General features: G+C 38.2%; 1 pseudogene; it reads left to right on the forward strand.

Annotated features, from left to right (window-relative positions):
* The first annotated feature begins 1,078 nt into the window (after window positions 1-1,078).
* LOC136747235 (dolichyl-phosphate beta-glucosyltransferase-like) lies at window positions 1,079-14,396 on the forward strand (annotated as a pseudogene).
* The last annotated feature ends 7,480 nt before the right edge of the window (window positions 14,397-21,876 follow it).

Below are 21,876 nucleotides of genomic sequence, written 5' to 3' on the forward strand. Positions count from 1 at the left end.
CCACTTCCTCCTAAGCCTGTCTGTCTTTTTTTTGTGAAACAGTCATAATAGTTGATGATGGCAATACAGATAAAACAACAGAATTATGTACATCTTAGAAGCCTTGGTATGATTGTTGCATATTCAACAGGTAATGCATTTTGGGACAAGTTGTAATTGAAATGTGCATGAATGGAATTCAAAGATCTTGACAGAACGGTACATGCTATGTGATAATGCTCTGATTAACAACTTGGAAAAAGACTCCTAATAATCCTCACAAGCTCAAGAAGCCCATCTATCAGGTTCCTGTAAAGATCTGTAAGTTCAGTGTTTATTTTAACTGTATTTTTCATTGTTTAATTGAAAAAGCATAGTGACTTTGCTGCAGTCATCTGTTTCTGGACCCATAAATCTACTGTGGCCATTTGTTTTTTTTTTTTGACATAGTGGTTTAGGAACTAATCTTCAAGAGTTACATTTTTCCCCATTTCATTTTATTGTATTTAACTTTTTCCTTCTATCAGATTGCCTTAAATTACACAAGAAAGTACGGCTCAGAGTATTATGGTGGTGTTTCACGTGCTTAATAACAAGGATAAGCTGTTATTCTATTACTTTAAATCAAGATGTTTGCCATAACTGAAAAACCACTTCTGTTTTTTGTTTTGGTGAAGATTTCGAGCTCTTCAGTGTAGTATTTAAACGACATACAGTGCCTTGAGAATGTATTCACCCCCCTTGGCATTTTTCCTATTTTGTTTCATTACAAATTGTAATTTAAATGAATTTTTATTTGGATTTCATGTAATGGACATACTCAAAATAGTCCAAATTGGTGAAGTGTAATGAAAAAAATAACTTGTTTTAGAAAATAAAAAACAGAAAAGTGGTGCGTGCATATGTATTTACCCACTTTGCTATGAAGCCCCTAAATAAGATCTGGTGCAAACAATTTCCTTTAGAAGTCGCATAAATAGTTAAATAAAGTCCACCTGTGTGCAATCTAAGTGTCACATGATCTGTCACATGATCTCAGTATATATGCACCTGTTCTAAAAAGCCCCAGAGTCTGCTACACCACCGAGCAAGCGGCACCATGAAGACCAAGGAGCTCTCTAAACAGGTCAGGGACAAAGTTGTGGAGAAGTGCAGATCACGGCTGGGTTATAAAAAATATCCAAAACTTTGAACATCCTACGGATCACCATTAAATCCATTATTAAAAAATTGAAAGAATATGGCACCACAACAAACCTGCTAAGAGAGGGCCGCCCACCAAAACTCACGTACCAGGCAAAGAGGGCATTAATCAGAGAGGCAACAAAGAGACCAAAGATAACCCTGAAGGAGCCGCAAAGCTCCACAGCGGAGATTGGAGGCCAACAGAGAGGCCAGAAAAAAGCCATTGCTTAAACAAAGAAATAAGCAAACATGTTTGCTGTTCTCCAAAAGGCATGTGAGAGGCTCCCCAAACATATGGAAGAAGGTCCTCTGGTCAGATGAGACAAAAACTGAGCTTTTTGGCCATCAAGGAAAACGCCAACACCTGGCGCAAACCCAACACCTCTCATCACCCCGAGAACACCATTTTTCATCGGCAGGGACTGGGAAACTCGTCAGAACTGAAGGAATGATGGATGGTGCTAAATACAGGAATATTCTTGAGGGAAATCTGTTTCAGTCTTCCTGAGATTTGAGACTGTAATGGAGGTTCACCTTCCAGCAGGACAATGACCCTAAGCGTACTGCTAAAGCAACACTCCAGTGTTTTAAGGGGAAACATTTAAATGTCTTGTAATGGCCTAGTCAAAGCCCAGACCTCAATCCAATTGAGAATCTGTGGTGTGACTTAAAGATTTGCTGTAGACCAGTGGAACCCATCCAATTTGAAGGAGCTGGAGCAGTTTTGCCTTTATATGGGGGCAAAAACCCCAGTGGCTAAATGTGCCAAGCTTATAGAGACGTACCCCAAGAGACTTGCAGCTGTAAAAATATTTTGCATCTTCAAAGTGGTGATCATGTTGTGTAAATCAAAGGATACAATCCCCCAAAAAATCTATTTTAATTCCAGGTTGTAAGGCAACAAAATAGGAAAAATGCCAAGGGGGGTGAATACTTTCGCAAGGCACTGTAAATCAGAATTACTGAACTGCTTCAATTCTGGATTGTTATTAGCAGAATGTGACAGGAGAAGTGGCATTTCATTGTAGACCAGGTTGTCCTTGGCTTGCTGAGTGAAACTTCACCCTGACAAGACAATGGTCTTGTTTTTTCAGGGCACCCTGAGCTACAGAGGGAAGCTCATCCTGATGGCCAACGCTGATGGACTACCAAGTTTGCTGACATTGAGAGGTTGGAAGCAGGCCTGCAAGCCCTCAGTCCAAAGCCAGTGAGTTTCATTGTGGTCCCTGCTGTATGTTTCAGGTGGCAGTAGCTTCAGTCCTTGCACTTGCATGGTTTTGTTGTTGCTGCTGGTTTTGTTTATCGTCACCCATGATTATCTCAAGAGCCAGACTAAATGTGCTTGATGTTGGTGATGGGGTTTAGAAACGATATCCTCTAGAGGAATAGAATACTTCTTAGCTTTTCTTTTCTCATCTTTAATTTACTTTATTTGAATTAGTTAAACTATGAATTTGCATTAATTAATTTGCATTGAATTAAATAACTAATAAGACGCATCTATGGAAGGAAGGAATATTGGGTGCCCTGTTTCGTATGTATATTTTGTTCTTTGTTTCCATAAAAGCTTGTTTGGGGCCCTGATTAGAGGAAGCGCTCTGTAGCCTGACATCAGACTGACACCAGATGTTTTGCAGTAGAACATGACGATTTCATATGGGTCTCAATAGGGATGTTGTGATTACCCAATTTCACAATTAACCGCGATTAAAATGGTCACCGTAAAAACCGTAAGAATTTGGAAGCTACGGCTAAAAACCGGAAAAACAACCATGTTGTCTATTTAAAAAAAAAAAAAAATGTATTGAAAATGAGTCTTTCAGTGTGGGTCTACGACTTGCGATGCACGTGCACCCTGCTCTCTGCCTGGCTGCTCTGTGAGGCTGTTACTATGGTAACAGCATTCATGAGGTGATTGTCTAGGTGAGGCGGGGCGCGTGCAGAGCATGAACTTTCAGCGCACATGAAACTCTCAAACTGAAAACATGGCGGAACAACGTGATCTCCTGGATTTGTATCCACCAAAGAAGCGAATTAAATCAGCTATTTGGGAGTATTTTGGCTATCTAAAAAATGACACAGGAGTTGTTGAAGATGGGTGTCCAGTATGCAAAATGTGCAGACGAAAAGTGTCAGCAAAAGCGGCGAACACATCTAATATGTTCCAGCACCTGAGGGATCACCATCCAGAGATTCATGCCCAGATGAAGGTAACCATTTTACAAACACAGTAAATATGTAGTGTACTACTTACCTTTTGGTAAAGTCAAATATTGAATTGAAACTGTAAATTCAAAGTGTTGTAAATTTTAAGTTTATAAGAGGAGGGGTTCAGCTTTATAGTGTGAATGCGATGCCTCCAAATAGTTTTTCCTACTTGAATAAGATTTCAGTGAGCGTAAAGTGCTGTGATAATCTGGCTGATCGTTAGATTGATAATATCACCAGCGCAGAAACGCTGTGTGTTTCATAATGGCTCAAACCTCAAAAACAAAATTGACTTTGAAACACCGAGATATTAATTTCTGAAATGTTTCTAGGGCCTAGTTCTGCTAAGTATTTCATTTTTAAGTGTGGAATAGAAAGAATGCAATTAAAAATAATGTATAACACTAATAATATACCAAATTATACATATTAACACATTTGACATTTTCTCATTTAAACCATGTATATAAAATAGAAATGTATAGTACACTCAAATATTTAAGCCTATTTTTAAGATTTACACAATCTCTTAACAAAATTCAATCAGATTCAATTGTGTAAATTTTAACTAAAACCTAAAAGTTTTATTAATTTAGCTAAAATTACACAAATATGATAGAATTTGCTATGTAAATCTTAAAAATATGCATGAAAAGTTACATAAAATATGTTTGAGTGTTTGTTGTTGGATCAAAAAAAATACATTTACATAATCCCAATTGTCTTTTTTTTTTCAGCCCAAGAGTACATCTGTGACTCCTGTGACATCACAACTTACTGTTGAGGACTCAGCTGACAGAAGCACATGGCATCTCATGCGTAAAGAAAGTGACATCAGTATCCTGGAGGATTTAAACAACCTCCTCAGCCCTCTCCATAATTTCACGGATGTCATGGCCTCTGAGAAACGAGTATCAGTGTCTTCTGTGAGACCTGTCTTGGATGTTGCACATCAACATTGAAATTCTCAACGAACAAGAAAAGGACAGTACAGGGTTCCCACGCTTCTTGAAAGTACTTGAAAGTACTTGAATTTCAGACACATGGATTCAAGGCCTGGAAAGTACTTGAAAACAAATATAGGTCCTTGAAAGTGCTTGAATTAAATTTGAAATACATTTTGTTTAGTAGAATGGTGCTATTTCAAAAATGGTCCTATATGCGCTGTCAAAGAGAACGAAACAGCGCTAATGATTGGGGGGTGGGGATGGGGTAGCGGAAAAAAAACAACTTAGAGTGTGAGCTGATGCGCAGCCCTACATGAGCCTATGAAGCAGAGCTAATTAACAGGCCCAATGCAAATGTAATGATTCTTGGCTCAGTATTGATCCATATAAGAACTGGTTACTGAAAGTCCCAGCAGATGTACATTTAGCAAGATGTACAATTTGCAAGAAGAACATCAAATTGGATACCATGGGGGAGTCGGCACTGAAAAGTCACGCAAAATGCGGAACACATCAACAGGCAATGAACAGTCAAGCAAACAGTAAATATAATCTCATACAGTTTAATATAGGTTGTATTTAACTATAGCAAAAGCTTATTTTTTTTATGTATTCATTTTCAGAATGATTATATTAGTTAGTTTAGTCAGTAAATGTTCGTTAGGAGTCTGTAAGCGTTTTCTTTATAACTGTTTTCTACGGGAGGAAAACGTGTGTATCCGCGTGCATCATTATATATTATATTTTTAGTATCTCGAACTTTCCCGAGCAGCGTTTTGCACTCAGATAGACGACAGTGGGCGTATAGCGCCCCCTCAGGTGACTGTTGATTATACTGGATAATTTTATTTTGTTTTGTTTTTGCCAATTACCTTATCCATATCTTTTCACTCAATTGCAAAATATATATATAAATTAATTATAATATTATCTCTATATTTTAATGTTTTTAATCAAGTAATGATTCATAAAAAAGGAAAACTAAAATTAGTGTGGAATAATTGTTAAACGTAGGGATAAGAAAGCTGCAAACTTTATCTCTGGTTCCAGCTTGCTTATTCTCGTACATTCTATCAGCCCTCTCTCCTCATTGTATTTAAAAAAAAACCATATGCCCCTTACATTTTGTTTTAGTTGTTGTCAGTATACGCTTTAATATTACTGCAATATTGATGGACACAGGTACAGTAGGACTTTATTACTGTTTAGACTGGCAGTAACAAACCTTTCTTTAGTGTCTTTATTGTGACTGTACTTTCTTTGGAAAGTATTATAGTTTAATTATTGTTCCAAATGCATTTTGACTAATAACCTTTACATAAAAAAATGTGTTTTGTCAGGTGACAACAAGTAGACTAGAGTGTTTATACATTCAGTGTTTTAGAACACCTTTAGTTCTAAAGTTAGTACCAGCATCTATTCAACCTAAAATGGTTCCGTGTAGGGTTCAAAACCACTAATATGTTATGTTTTTCACAGCTATAAACATTCAACAGTTTATGCCAGTCCAACAATCTACCACAACAGCCTCACCACTTGGGACACAGAGACAATCGCAAATTGTCAGCGTCACAGAGGCAACCATGAAGGCAGAAATATTGTGGTCACTTAAAGTGACACAGTCTCATTATTTGTACCATTCCAATGAACAAACACGTGAGTTTAATTTCTTAAGTTAATTGTGAAGGAGTGTTCATAAACTTCTTCAGAAATGTCTTAATTACAAAGTAAAGGAAATATGTTGTGTTTCTTATTAACTGTAGTGATAACAAAAGCAAAAGCAAGGCTTGCTTGATTTTTATTAATTTATTTTTTTAATGTATTTATTATGTATTTGTTCAGGAGAGATAATAGTTTTTATTTTATTTCTACAGGTCAGATTTTTTCTCTGCAATATTCCCTGATAGTGAAATTGCAAAGAGCTTTTCATGTGGTCAGACATAGTGCGCCTACATATGTGCTTATGGTTTAGCTCCCCATTTCAAAGGTCTGCTCACCAACAAACTCAAATCTGGAGATGAGAACTATGTGTTGCTCTTCGATGAGTCTCTCAACCGGATGACACAATCAAAACCGTGTGACTTTCATGTACGATTTTGGAATGGTGATCAGGTTCAGACACAATTTTTTGATACTGAGTTCATGGGGCATGCCAGAGCAGATGATCTCAAATTGGCCTTCGAGAAAGGCACTGAGGCATTGCCAAAGAAAAACATGTTGCAAATATCTATGGATGGACCAAATGTTAATTGGTCCTTTTACAAGAAGGTGCAACAGTCCCTTGCAGATTGGATATGGATTGAACCTCTTGAATTTGGGCAGTTGTGGTCTGCATATTGTGAATGTGGCATTTCAGAAAGGACTTTCATCAACAGGTTGGAGGGTCGATGGTTTTCCACGTGCCATATACCAGCCCTGCCCGTCGAGAGGAATATATATAATATATATATATATATATATATATAAGTCACTGATACACAAGATGGTCTTCTTCCACTATCATTTACCAAGATGGGTAGAAAACACTCCTGTCTTGGAGAGAGCATTGCAGATCTTGCCAAACTTGGTGCTGTTGGAGGGAAAAGAACACCAAATCCTGACACCAAGTCATTTGATGAAGTCTGTCAAGCACTGAAGAATCCTCTGCTTGAAGCACAGATACATTTTGCTTTATCTGTGAGTAAGACTGTCACCCCATTCCTGACAAAGTACCAGACAGATAAACCAATGGTCCCATTTCTAGCTGCATGTGTAGATTAATCAAACCAGAGGTCATGCAGGAAGCCAAGTCTGTGAAAATTCTTCTGGATGTTGACATTAAATTGCCAACAAATTACATGGACTGCTCATGCGTTGACCTTGGGTATGTCACCAACAGAACCCTAAAGGAGTTGAGGATAAAGCAAAAGGTTGGTGCAAGCACCCTTATGGATTTCAGGCGGTCCAGCAGAGATGGTCTAGTTGCTATGGTTGACAAACTTCAACAGAAGTCTTCCTTTAAATACATCTTGGTGAAAAATATGGGCTTCTTAGATCCTGTGAAGATGGCAGATGAAAAAAAAACAGACCAGTTGAAGGGCATGCTAAGAAGAACCTTGCCTATCTGGTATATCAAGGGAGGGTCAATGAGCAGGACTGTGATTAAATTATTCCATTGATGATGCTGTGCAGAAAAACCATTCTGCTTTTGCTGACTTCAACCCACTTTGCGATCGAGTAGACAATTTCCTGCTTAGCTATATGTCCAAAGAAAAGGAATTCCAGAAACTCTGGAAAGTGACATGCAGGCTCTTGTTGAATCAGCTGACAAATATGCTTTGAAGGCTGAAAGTTCAGAGCAAGTTACTCTGCTAACTCCGAGACATGGAGCTAAGGAGAAAAAAGTAGAAGCTGAAGTTGGAAAAACAGCTTAGTGAAAAACATTTACTGTTTAAAAGCAAATAAGTCCTATTTTTTATTTATTTTTATTTTTTTGCAGATTTGTACATGTACAAGGTTTAAAATGTTCATGAAATATTTTTCAAAAAATATTGAAGTTTTCAGAGGCTGCATGTTTGAGCAGCTTCATTCATCTAGGTCAAAGATGAAAAAATGTGATTTACAATAAAAAGTGATTTACAAAATAATTTTGACTTGAGTTTATTTATTAATGAGTTATGTCTCTATTGAGTGAATGTGCAATTTTTTTAATGTTAACAGGTTTTACCATGTTATTACTACATTTAACCACTTTTGTCATTTAAAAATTTAGAAACTCTTTCAAATTTTGATCTTTTACAAGAACTACAGCTAAAACCAGGAAAAAAATGTGTGTGAGTTGATAGGAAAGAGGCTAAATATATTTTACAGAAGTAATTTGAGACAAATCTAAATAAGACTTAAAACAAATCTGCATAATTTCATAATTTCATGTGTAAAGCCACAGTTCACTTCTGGGTTGAAACGGACCCAAACACAAAAGGTGTAACAATTTTATATCTCTTCAATTTAAAGAAAAAGAAAGATAACTGAAGAACATGAAAAACATGACAGAACATGACAAAACGTCTTAACACATTTCCTACTAAATACTAAAAAACTATGTATGTTTGTAGAAATGTTTCTGTACCTCTTCCGAGTCAAAACGGATGCAAATGCAATAGGAGGGTTAAAATGTTAAGTTCTGTAAGAGGTCTTTCATGACGCTCCATATGCTGGGGTGTGAATTTGATAGGTGCTTGATTTAAAATAAACGGTGCTTTAAAAAGTCCTTGAAAGTCCTTGAATCTGGTGTTCATGGAAGAATGGGAACCCTGCTAATAACCAAACAAATGAAGGTGAAAATAAGACAAGATCTGTTTCAACAGGAAAGATACACAGAACAAATGAAAAAGGTGCTTAACATTTCTTGTTTTGTGGATCCACGTTTTAAATTGAACTTTGTGGAGGATCGTGATGACACAGTGAATGCATGCATGAAGGAAGCTATTGCTCTTGCGCAAGAGGACTCTTTTCCACTCTCAGAACAAGCTTCATCAGGACCCACAGATGGTGATGACAGTAGGGGAGAGGGGTGCAGTACCTCTTCCATCCCCAAGAAAAAAACAATCTGAATTCTTGCAGCAAATCACCAAAGCAAAACAGAAGAACACATCATCATCACAAAGCCCAGCAGCATCATTAACAGGAGAAAAAATTGATTCTGAGGTGAATCTGTACTTATCATTGCCTGTAATCAGTGCTGAATCTGATCCGCTGCTTTGGTGGAAAGCATATGTAGAGGAGTTGCCACTGCTCTCAAGAGTTGCCAAAAAGTTCCTGTCCCTCCCTGCAATAAGTGTGTCTTCTGAATGAGTGTTTAGCACAAGTGGTTGCATCTTGTCCCCTCAGAGGTCAAGACTGAGTGTTGAACATGTGAACATGCTCACTTTTCTTCACCATAACCTAGCCTAAAAAGACAACACCCTGAATGTAATTTAGTTCCACAATACTGAATAAAGAAAGAAGGTTCCCCTAGCTTGACACCATTTTATTTTAAACATATGGTTTAAGTTATAGTTGTTTATTTGTTTTTTTTTTGGTTATTTATTTTTAATTTATATTGAATTTTATTTTTATTTATTGAAAGGGTCTACATACTTTTTTGTTGAAAAGGTATAGTACGTTTTGGTGTCAGAGGGCAGATAGAGAAAATTGCACCTACTTAAATACAAGTACTTTACCTACTTGTTTTCAACCTGTTTTCAGTTAAAAGTAGGAATATATGTTAACTGCATGTCCTAATGAATTCTGCAATAAAACTTAAGTTGTGATATGTTTGTGGAGGTTTTTATTGTTGCATAATAGGTACATTTGCAGATAATCGTAAAAATCGTGATTTTTTAACAGACAATAATCGTACCATCAAGAATTCACACCGTGACATCCCTAGGTCTCAAGCTCATCTGGAACAGGATTCTGTTGCACAGGTACACAGCTTCAATCCCGCTTCAGTCTTCAAAGAACCGTTATAATTTGGTGTGTAAAAGATAATGTAAACATAGAACCTTGAAATAGTCACAGATGGACTGTAATTCTGAGATTTAAAAAATAGAACTGTAAAGCCCATTTAAAGTATCTGGTCATAGTGAGTTAAGACCTGGTATGATATATGAATTGAAAATGCATTATTCATATTGGATTGGAATGGGTGTTTAAATTTTGTTTTTATTTTTAAAACAAATGCATAGACAAAAGTTGCAACAGTGTACATTTCTCCAATAATATAGTAAGCAAGGGATCTGAGAGAACTATTGCTGCATTTCTCTGCATTTCCCCAGATACAGTGAGGGAAAAAAGTATTTGATCCCCTGCTGATTTTGTACGTTTGCCCACTGACAAAGAAATTATCTGTCTATAATTTTAATGGTAGGTGTATTTTAACAGTGAGAGACAGAATAACAGTAAAACAATCCAGAAAAACGCATTTAAAAAAAGTTATAAATTGATTTGCATGTTAATGAGGGAAATAAGTATTTGATCCCCTATCAATCAGCAAGATTTCTGGCTCCCAGGTGTCTTTTATACAGGTAACGAGCTGAGATTAGGAGCACTCTCTTAAAGGGAGTGCTCCTAATCTCAGCTCATTACCTGTATAAAAGACACCTGTCCACAGAAGCAATCAATCAATCAGATTCCAAACGCTCCACCATGGCCAAGACCAAAGAGCTGTCCAGGGTTGTCAGGGACAAGATTGTAGACCTACACAAGGCTGGAATGGGCTACAAGACCATTGCCAAGCAGCTTGGTGAGAAGGTGACAACAGTTGGTGCGATTATTCACAAATGGAAGAAACACAAAATAACTGTCAGTCTCCCTCGGTCTGGGGCTCCATGCAAGATCTCACCTCGTGGAGTTTCTATGATCATGAGAACGGTGAGGAATCAGCCCAGAACTACACAGGAGGATCTTGTTAATGATCTCGAGGCAGCTGGGACCATAGTCACCAAGAAAACAATTGGTAACACACTACACCGTGAAGGACAGAAATCCTGCAGCGCCCGCAAGGCCCCCCTGCTCAAGAAAGCACATGTACAGGCCCGTCTAAAGTTTGCCAACATCTGAATGATTCAGAGGAGAACTGGTTGAAAGTGTTGTGGTCAGATGAGACCAAAATCGAGCTCTTTGGCATCAACTCAAGTCGCCGTGTTTGGAGGAGGAGGAATGACCCCAAGAACACCATCCCCACCGTCAAACATGGAGGTGGAAACATTATGCTTTGGGGGTGTTTTTCTGCTAAGGGGACAGGACAACTGCACCGCATCAAGAAGAAGCACATTAAGGTCCTGGAGTGGCCTAGCCAGTCTCCAGACCTTAATCCCATAGAAAATCTGTGGAGGGAGCTGAAGGTTCAAGTTGCCAAACGTCAGCCTCGAAACCTTAATGACTTGGAGAGGATCTGCAAAGAGGAGTGGGACAAAATCCCTCATGAGATATGTGCAAACCTGGTGGCCAACTACAAGAAACGTCTGACCTCTGTGATTGCCAACAAGGGTTTTGCCACCAAGTACTAAGTCGAAGGGGTCAAATACTTATTTCACTCATTAACATGCAAATCAATGTATAACTTTTTTGAAATGCACTTTTCTGGATTTTTTTGTTGTTATTCTGTCTCTCACTGCTAAAATACACCTACCATTAAAATTATAGACTGATCATTTCTTTGTCAGTGGGCAAACGTACAAAATCAGCAGGGGATCAAATACTTTTTTCCCCCCACTGTAGACGCTGTTACTTTTTTGTGCTAGTGTGTAATTAATACATTCCTGCTTGCCTCAAGTTCTGCTTGGCATATAATTGGGAAGAGCAGTTCCATGCTTGGATATTTGTTGCAATTTATAAAACAAAAGCTCTCTCTCTCTCTCTTTAACTTTTTTCTTCACAGCGTTCTGCACATTCCTGATGTATGGCTTCCACTTTCTGGTGTGGTTCTTCTGTGTGAAGGGGATCAGGGACACACACTGTGGGTTCAAGATTTTCACCCGAGAGGCAGCCTTACGGACTTTCTCCAGTCTGCATGTGGAGCGCTGGTATGTGTTTTTTATAGTGCAGAAATCTGCAAAGGTCTGCACAATTTCGGGGACTGTTACACGCAGTCAGCACCTCAGGATGATGACAGTCTCAACTGGCCATGAGAGGAGTTCCACCAAACATTTCAGCCTTGAACACCATGGAACACCAGTGGAATGTCAGCAAACATATATTAATGTTTTAATGTTCAATATCCCAAACCAACTAAAACAAATAGTTTGTAGTACCAGATTTTAGCGAAGTTAGAAATTAGCTTCTGTGTGAGATGCACAATACAAATCCCTCTCACCAGGATCCTTGATTGTCTGGTATGTGATTCTACAACATAAGTTTATATTTGGCCAATTAAATCAGTCTGTCTGTCTCTCTCTGTCTGTCCATCCTGATTAGCACCGAGTTGATGGCGTTCAGCGGTTATTTGTTGGTACAGAAGGGGCAGCTCTTTTCTGAAGTCTTTGTAATAGAGAGTGAGGATGCTGATTAAGCAGAGCCTGAGGTGTCCCTAGAGAGCCTCATCTTCCAGATTGACAGGACCTAAGAGAATTGCCCATCAAGTATCAGAGGAGTTTTAGTTTTAGTCCTAACTGGCAGCCCAGCTAATATACTGACTTAACTTGAACGCTTTGGGTGCATTTTCTGAGGCTAAGAATGAGTTTGTAAAGAGTAATGCAAACAGCAGTGGGAACCATTTTGGAGCTGTAGCATGGCTTATTTCAAGTTTAAAGCAGGAGCTCAGCTTCCCCACAAAATAGCAAGGCACTTGTTTTATTGAGGAGGGTTACAGCTGAAGGAGACGTCTTGTACTTTATCATCTGATTATTGGGACCCTCCAGCCGATGCTCTCTTGACCAGTCTGGTGAAAGCAGTCGGCTTTGAACTATTGCACTGTAGATGCATTTTTAATCAACCCCAATTTTTCAAAAAGGTGTCTATGAACACCTATGGGGCAGGCTTGTTGTTCTTAATTTATTTTCATTTTTATCAGGGTTGCTAATGAGCAGCATTCCATGTATTAGTGTGACTTTAACAGGGTCTCCACTTTAGTTTAGGCTTTGGCTTAGATCAGTGCTGGGGCAGGTTGCATACACATACACTAAGTCTTAGTCTAAGTATAATTATAAGTCATACTAATGATAGACACTCAGTTAAAGCCATTGTGTGAAATAGTCTTTCCTTAGACTGATCTTACTTGGTCAATCAGGCAATACATTCTAGGAATTTTAAAACACTTGAAAAAATACAAAACACGGCGGACACTTCTCCAAAACAGCGATGATCCCAGTTCACAGTGACTGAAAATCAAATGAAAAAATATTTAAGGTGAAATTTTCTGAAACTTGTAATAACACACCCAAACAGAAGGCATGGGATAAAATAACAAAAATCATAACAGTGTCAACTTGCTGTGTGTGTGGTCTGTAACACCTGTGGAGAAATGATGGAAGAATACGCTAAAATAAATATTTAAATGTAAACATCCAAGTAGGGGTGGAGTACCTCTTTCAAAGGTTAAACGGACCACAGGATTGGTTATTGAAATATGTGAGGAGGAGTCTTTATGTTTTGGGGGATTGCCGGTGGGCAGGAGTCTAAAACAGTGGCATGTGTGAGCCAGTGGGAAGGACCACCTGTCACCATCAGTGACTGTTGCTGTGGTCTCAGGCAAGCAGTTTCATAGGGAAGACTTAATGTCCAATGAAATCCATATCTGTCAATCAGTCTGGCCCTTCCGAAGCAAGACACAAGAAGGCCTGCTTAGGTTAGTAAGTAGCCAGCCCTTTATCCAGTACCATCTATTTTCGTTTATTATCTTTTTAATTAAATGCCTATCAGTGGAGTGCAGAAATATGTATGACTGGAAATCCCCCACTAGTGGGAGAGAACAATATGCAGTGTTGAAATAGCCTGTTGTGAACTGTTTTTATTTCATACCAAACTGAAAACTATGTTTCAGGGCCTTTGATGTGGAACTGCTCTACATAGCCCAGTGCCTGAAGATACCTATAGCAGAAGTAGCTGTGAACTGGACAGAAATTGAAGGTGAGTACAATGTAGTAAAAGATTTACATGTTTTGTTTTGTTTTAAATGTAGCCTGTATAATTGAGGTCCAGTGCTGAATTGTATAGGAAATCTAAAACTATCTTTTATGTATCTAACCTCTAATATTTGAACTGTGAGATACCACCCTAATGTTTGTAATTCAGATATTGAAATGAATTCTTGACACTCTTGCAGATTTACCTCCAAATAATTGACCAGAGAAGACCACTTTGGGGTATAATATCCTAATTGTCAGGCCAAGCTATTTGATATTAAGAAGGTCTTCTGCTTTGTGGGTGGAGCAGGTACTGTCAAGTTCCTGTTGCCAGCTTTGTCATCTCTTGTCTGCAGTATTTGTTTTCATGTGGTTCTCCCTGTGTATTTCAGGATCTAAACTGGTCCCTTTTTGGAGTTGGCTACAGATGGGCAAGGACCTAATTTTTATCAGATTAAAATATATCACAGGTGCCTGGAGTCTGGTAGATTAGGGCTACATTCAACAAAGGTAGATTGATGTAAAAATGCATCTGGGTTTCTCCTAGAAGCACTGCAAAATTGATATCAAGTAATGAATTATGTTAAAAGTCTGTTACCATTTTATACTGAGTGCAAAAGATGTGTTAAGAACGGACACTAATTATTAAGGGATCATTTTTATTTTTTATGATTTTCATCATGTGAGCTAGGGTTGGCAGTGCTCCGGGTTTTCTGGCACCGGCTCCGTAGTGGCTCCAGAGGTTCAGCTCCAGGTCCAGGCTGGCTCCGGCTCCGGAGCCACAAAAAACAGTGCAAACTAGGATGCGAACGTTATAAATTATGATTCCGTTTTTACTTCTTTTATGTAAATAACAGTTTAACAAAAACAATATATTAATAACAAACATCTGTTTAACATGAAAAAAACTTGTAAAGATGTCTGTGTCAATTAGGGTTGCCAGCCGGCCAGTATTTTAGCGGACTGTCCAGTATATGTGGACACCCCTTCTAATTACTGTGTTTGGCATGTGGGAGACTGAGACCAAAATAGAGCTTTTCGGCCTTAACACTAAGCGCTATATTTGGTGCAAGCCTAACACTGCACATCATCCTGAGAACACCATTCCTACCATGAAGCATGGTGGTGGCAACATTATGTAAAATGGATGCAGCAAAGTACAAAGAAATCCTGTAAAAAAAACCTGCTGAAGTATGCAAGAGACCTGGGACTTGGGAGAAGATTCATCTTCCAGCAGGGCAATGACCCCAAACATACGGCCAAAGCCACATTGGAGTGGCTTAAAAATAAAAAGGTCAATGTCCTGGAGTGGACCAGTCAAAGCAAGGACCGCAATCCAACTGAGAATTTGTGGAAAGAGTTGAACATTGCTGTTCACCAAAGGGCCCTATCCAACTTGATGGAGCTCGAGCAATTTTGCAAAGACGAATGGGCAAACATTGCTGTGTCTAGATTTGCAAAGCTAGTAGAGACTTATACACATAGACTAATGGCTGTAATTGCTGTCAAAGCTGTTTTGTATTTGTAATTAATTTAGAAAAATCATATTTTTCACTTTGACATGGACATTTTCGGTGTTGTTTACATGTTGACTGACATGACATGTGGAAAAGACCAAGAGGGGTGAATACTTTTGAGAGCCACTGTAAAATCAAGCCATACAGCAATCTCCTTAGACAAGCATTGGCAGTAGAATTGACTTTACTGAGAGCCAATGACTTTCAATGTGGCATCATAGGATGCCCTGCTAGAGCTGCCCTGGTGAGCTGTAAGTGCTGTTATTGTTACGAGGAAACATCTAGGAGCAACAACAGCTCAGCCACAAAGTGGTCGGCTACACAAGCTCACAGAACAGGACTGTTGAATATGTCGTTAAAATTTTTATCAGTGTATAATTTGCCCTCAACCCCCCCCCACCCATTGTCGTCTAATTGCCAGCAACCCCTCTAGGTTGACATTTTGCAAACCCCACCCCCCACCAGTGGTCCAGTATTTTCGTATCTCAAAACTGACAAACAAGCTGCGGGGGGCATGACTCCAGTGTCATTTTTGTTTGCCTGCTCTCGAAGGTTACTTAAAATAATGCTTGGTCGCTTTTGCTCAACATTACAGCTCACATAGAAAACCACACTGTTCAGTCGGTCACAGGTGGGCCCATTGGAGCAGGGCCTAATCATTAACTGCTTTCAGTTTCTCTTCTCACAATCGCTGAAGTCTCCAGCAAACTACTTCAAGTATATGATTTGATGTATTTTCCAAGGAGGTAGTATGCCTAAATTCAATAAAATACCCCTTTATTTTCATGTGTTTCTGTCTATCATATATTGCATTCTTAAAAGTCAATGAATCAGCAGTTAACCACTCTGCTGGGAAAAGAGTAACATCAATGGTTGAATATATCCTGATTGATGGTAAACTGATCTGGCATAATTATTTTGAACAAATTGGTTGAAAGTGTCCCTGTTTCACTTGATAAATGTATGCAGGGGTCTTCAGCAAACCGTCTGTCTTCGATCACAATGACCAGTTGCTAGATTGTTCTATATGAGGAGACAGGAAGAGAGCAGCGGAGGAAATTAAATATGAATAATATTGTGTAATTATCTCGGATGGTAATTGCTAAAAATTGTCTAATTACTTTTACTTACAAACAAACAAATTGGAAAAACATTACTTGGTGTCATTCTATTACAAACTACACTATACTAATTAAAATAAGCATTTAAATACTGTTTACAGATGTGTTTAAATAATTAACAAACACTGCTATGTAATTCACAAAAATATTGTTCTGTTTGTCTATGTATTAATTTGAATGTGCTATATAACAAGTTTAATTGCATCTATTGTTTGTATTCTAAATTTTAAGTTTTAAAAGTTGAGATTCGTGGAAGTATTTATGTATTCTGATATTTTCAATATATATTTTTAAAATGTATTCTGGGGGAAAAAAATACTGACACTGTTTTAGGCTTTCTCTATTAGCACTTAGTACATTTGCCCTCCTGTTTTTTCACAAATTGCACTCTGGGTGTGGGGCTACACTTGGGGGCTGGATTGCCTGCACCTGCAAGCATACTCACAGGGAAAACAAGGGCTTAAAACAACAAGTGCAATCAAAAAATACAAAAATACAACCAAATACATCAATCATCAGAAAAATACAATCCATAATACCACAAAAATGAACTCCATGACAACCAAAGGAGCTGCAAAGGAACCCATGCAGCAATCATACATAAATTAAGCTAGATACACAAAACCCTGTACTTAACCAGCCCTCGTTATTGCCAGTCACCCCTGGTGATAAATGTCTTATAAAAAAATAACAGTAATCATAAAATCAAGTTCTGGGATATTAGTGTCAACTTTGAGCATTTTGCAATTACTAATTTAATAGGAGCAGTGGATGGTATTCAATATTTATTATCTCAAGGATTCACAGATAAAATCAAGCCAAATATTCAGACCAGTGCAGAGATCTGCATTTCAGGAAGGAGCAAACATAATCACCCAACGCCCAAGTACATTCCCAACACAAATATGAAATCAAATACCATCGAACAGATGTATAATAAAAACAAATACTATAACTACCAATGTAGACAGTAATTATGCACAGCAAACAAACGAGAATTCAAATAAGAAGTCACAGCAACTCAAAGTAAAATAAACAAACCCCATCTGGGTGAGTGTGCTGTTACTTCTTGATCGTCAATAGCCTGTAAGCAATATAGACTTTAAAATAGACAATACGAATAAACATAGTTTCAATTATGTATCCCGTGTGCTCATTGCTCTTTAATAATCTAGACAGGGGACACGGTTCCCTCTGACAGCGCTGACTGTCGAGCCGGACTTCCCGGGTCAGCTGAGGGGGAGAGCAGCTTTAGGGGGTCGAAGGATTGCTCAGGAACTGGAGCATCGATTCCCCCTCTTGTTAACAGAAGCTGTCAATGTTTTAATACTAAACTACACCGACTATCTACATCAAAACATGTGATCTGTATAATGATGAGCAGTACTAAAATAAGAGTTGTTGCATATAACAAAGTTAATAAAAACCTCTCAACGGTCACGTCAGTAGGCATTGGCTTACTGTAAAAGTGTGCAATAAACATGGTATGGTAAGTATGGTGTGTGTGTGTGTGTGTATGTGTGTGTGTGGGGGGGGTTATGCTGATGAAGTGAGGTATTTTTGGGGTTGGTGCTGATGAAGTGAGGTCCGGGGAAAGGGGGGTTTTAAGGTCAGGTACGGGGTGGGAACTTGGGGGAGGGGGTACTGGTGAAGTGAACGCTTAATGAGAGCACTGTGGGGAAATTACATTGAGGAAAATAATCCCGTTTTTTACTTTTTGCCCCTGTTTCATATCCTTTCCCCACCCACGTTTCCCCCCATCCAATATTTCCCCCCATAGCTTCAATTTCCCCCACTCTGGCAACCCTGCCGTACAGTCTCATAATATTCAACACATGCGCACAAGTAACTAGTTTGACGTAATCCGCAAATGCCGTATGCGCGCAAAGCATCATGGTACGTATGAATTATTTATTTATTTATGTATGTATTATTAGTAACTGTTGTGACGTCATTGGTACAGTCTGCAAATTATACTTCCAGAATGTATCGATGGCAATAACGACTCGTATATATAGCCGACTTTACTTTCTTCCTATGTCTCGATCTGCATCCATGTCTGTAGGAACCGATCCCTCGACTTGAGTCACCTCATGATGGACATCGTGAAGATCGTGATTCCAGTGTATATCATGGCCCTCACTGAATACCTGTAAGTGATTATTTTAATCATTTTCAGACAGACACCGAGCTAACCGAGCTTATGTCATGAGTTTCCCCTGATTCAGTTGTGGCTTGTGGATAAGTAACAATTTAATATTTTAATTGAAGTAAACTGTTAAATAAAAAAAAACAATAACAATTGCTGGTAGTATGTTTAAGTCCGTTTAGTTGTCAAGTGAGGGTTCCTCCCAGAAAGATGCATATGAGGGATGAGTATTCTTTATACACATTTTTAATAAGTAATCTCTAATGCAGCCCAATACATACAAATATAAACTTTGTGAAAACGTTTCACAAGGATTACCGCTTTAGTGATTAAAGCCATTAAACCCAAGTTAATGGGTTACTTCATGTCTGATTAAAAAAAAAAAATAATGGGTTGTTCTAACCCAAAGTATGCGTTATGCTTTAGCATCCTAATGAAGTGAGTGCTGCCTTGGTTAATTTGTTTAAATGAATTATAATGAGTAAAAAGTATGTGCTATATTTAAATTATAGTTAAGACATGCACAGAATATGGCTGAGGATATGAAGGGAAACATATGAGTTTTTGCTGGTTTCGTTTTGCTTCAATTCACTAAAGAAATTACTAAATCACTAAAGACTTGTGACCTATCTACTAGTGGAGCAGTTACTTTTATTGTTTACTTGCAGACACCCTTAATGCAACTTAGTCCAATGCGTAGTAAAAGCTAGCCCTCACATTTCTCTAAATGGGTTACCTAGCAACATATCATCAGAATTGTACCACATCAATTATCTTTCATTGAGGCAACATTATTAATTTTCTGTATTTGTATCCATTCTTATTCCTGAATGTAGCGTAATGTGAATGTGGGTGGTAGTAAATGAAGTATGGGGAAGTGCATCATTGAATGAACAGCAATATCTTTAGCAGTTTCTTTCCATTTTCTTAGATAATAAATACAAATAAATCTGTTGCAGAAGAACTGAATTGTGATGAATGAGAATATGCTGAATGTCTTCCCTTTCTCTTTCAGCCCCCAGTGCTATACCATTGACCATGTTTATTTAATTTTTCTTCACTTGATATTAACAGCTTACATCACAAGATAAACGACTGTTCAATGTTTCAGAATCTGTTTCAAGTTGGTGTGCAGAAACCCAATCCAGAGCAGATCTGGAATTAGTTCTACATAGTGACTAATGTCCAAACCCACAATTTCTTTCTCTCATCAACCACCTTCGTATGTCCTTACATATGCATTAGGAAATATGTAGTATGCAGACACAGTCGACAGCACTCAAGGGTTTCTTTATATCCAGGACCAGCCACCTTTAATAGCTCCCGGAAAGAGGTTGACCCTCATCAATGGATTGCAAAGCATGTTTACACTCAGCCATTGCACATACCCACTAGTGCACCGAGACAAATGGCAAAACCAAAAACCTTGTTTCAACAATGCACAACACTAGAAAATTGATCAGGATAGAGAGATCATCCTCGATTCATGATTACATTAGGTTTTGATATTTATACTAATTTAGTTATCCCTTGTCCAGTTTGAATAAAACCTGTATAAACCATGGCCATGTTACCAGTAAAAAATGCACAACAGTTTTGTGTCCACAAAATTATTTCACAAGTTCTCAGGTCCAGTCTTCTGGGTGCACCAGAGATTCAGGTTATTGAGTTGTGCTCAAGAAGACACTAACTGTTGATCAAGCTTGGCAGCTCAAGGAAATAGTTTGATGCACAATGAACTGTATGAACACATCTGTCAGATCACAAAATCATGTTTATTTTTTCTTTATTAGCCTGGCGTCTGAGATGCAGAAAAGAGACCGTGAAAACCAGGCACTGCTGAGTAAAATCAGTGCTCTTGAAGAGAAGGTATCTTGTGTCCCCCTTGTAGTTTTGTTATTAGGACTAGTAATAAATATGATTATGGTATTATTAATAACAGGGTTGCCGCGACTCCTTAAAAAGTCTTAAAAGGTCTTAAAATAAAATCTGGGAAATTAAGGTCATAAATTGTTTTAAATTTACCGTAAATTTGCTGTAGGTATTACATTTGCGAATGGTGCGTTTAAGGCTGATGGGAAAATTGTCACGCACAGTGGCACGGTAGGTAAAACGTCTAATTAGCGTGTATTTGTTTGATTAAAGGACGACTTAGGCGGATCCGCCCAAAACATTAATACAAAGTATTAATTATCTGATAAACTATTTGAGATAAAGACTTGCAGTGTTTTTAGCTGCGTAGCTGAGATTCTGCTGAAAACAGCTATGTGCGGTGTGTTTACATCGCGTCCTTCCTGGTTTTAGAAATTCAATGCGCAATGCAGCACATGGGGCTGGAATTGACCAATGGAGAGGATGTCACTGTGTGTCTCATGTGCCATGGAAATCTGCCATTACTAGACAATAAAAAAAAACCTGTCTCAGGCAACTGATCAGTGTCGGGTTACAGACGAGCAGCGCCAGAGGGGGGGGGGGCCTATACAATTCAGCTCATATCTCAGCTATTATAGATGCTACTGTTATATATGTGGTATCTATGGATTCAGAGCAGCTTCAGCTATGCAAGTATTATGTACTTATAATAGATATATAATATAATTATATATACTGTAAGTGGAAAATGTGCAATAAAGAAAAAAAAGAAACAGAATTAGATTTTTTTTTTCCAGCAATGGAAAATAGAAGCTGATTAAGATTGCAAGGTCTGCAGAATATATAACAAGACCCCCTGGCATGCCAGGTGCCTCTCTGCCACTTCCTGGAGGCCCAGCTTTGCTCAGTGGCATGTCTAAGAGACCTGAATAACTCAGGGAAATTAGGATCTCAATGTTCTCCTGGGTCAGTTTGCAAAAAAGGTGCATTATTTCAGTGTTATGTATATAGTTTATTGAAATACAATGCATATTTCAATACCTAAGGCTTTGAAGAGCATGTTCTAAGTGTCAAAACTGTTCACTATTACTGTATGGGGTGTGAAACCAATCATTATAAAAAAAAATGAATTCTGTTTCTTATTTTTGTATTGCACATTGTTCACTCAAATACTGTCTTATAAGTACATTATGCATGAAAAATGCATTTAGCAGTGCTTGTTCTGAAGAAATAGATATAAAACACTGTGGTTTATAAGCAAATGCATATTATTTATCAGCTAGAATGTAAAAGTGGTAAAAACGGGAAAAATTG

This window comes from Amia ocellicauda, chromosome 3 (genome assembly GCF_036373705.1).
Source record: "Amia ocellicauda isolate fAmiCal2 chromosome 3, fAmiCal2.hap1, whole genome shotgun sequence".
Taxonomy (NCBI): Eukaryota; Metazoa; Chordata; class Actinopteri; order Amiiformes; family Amiidae; genus Amia; species Amia ocellicauda.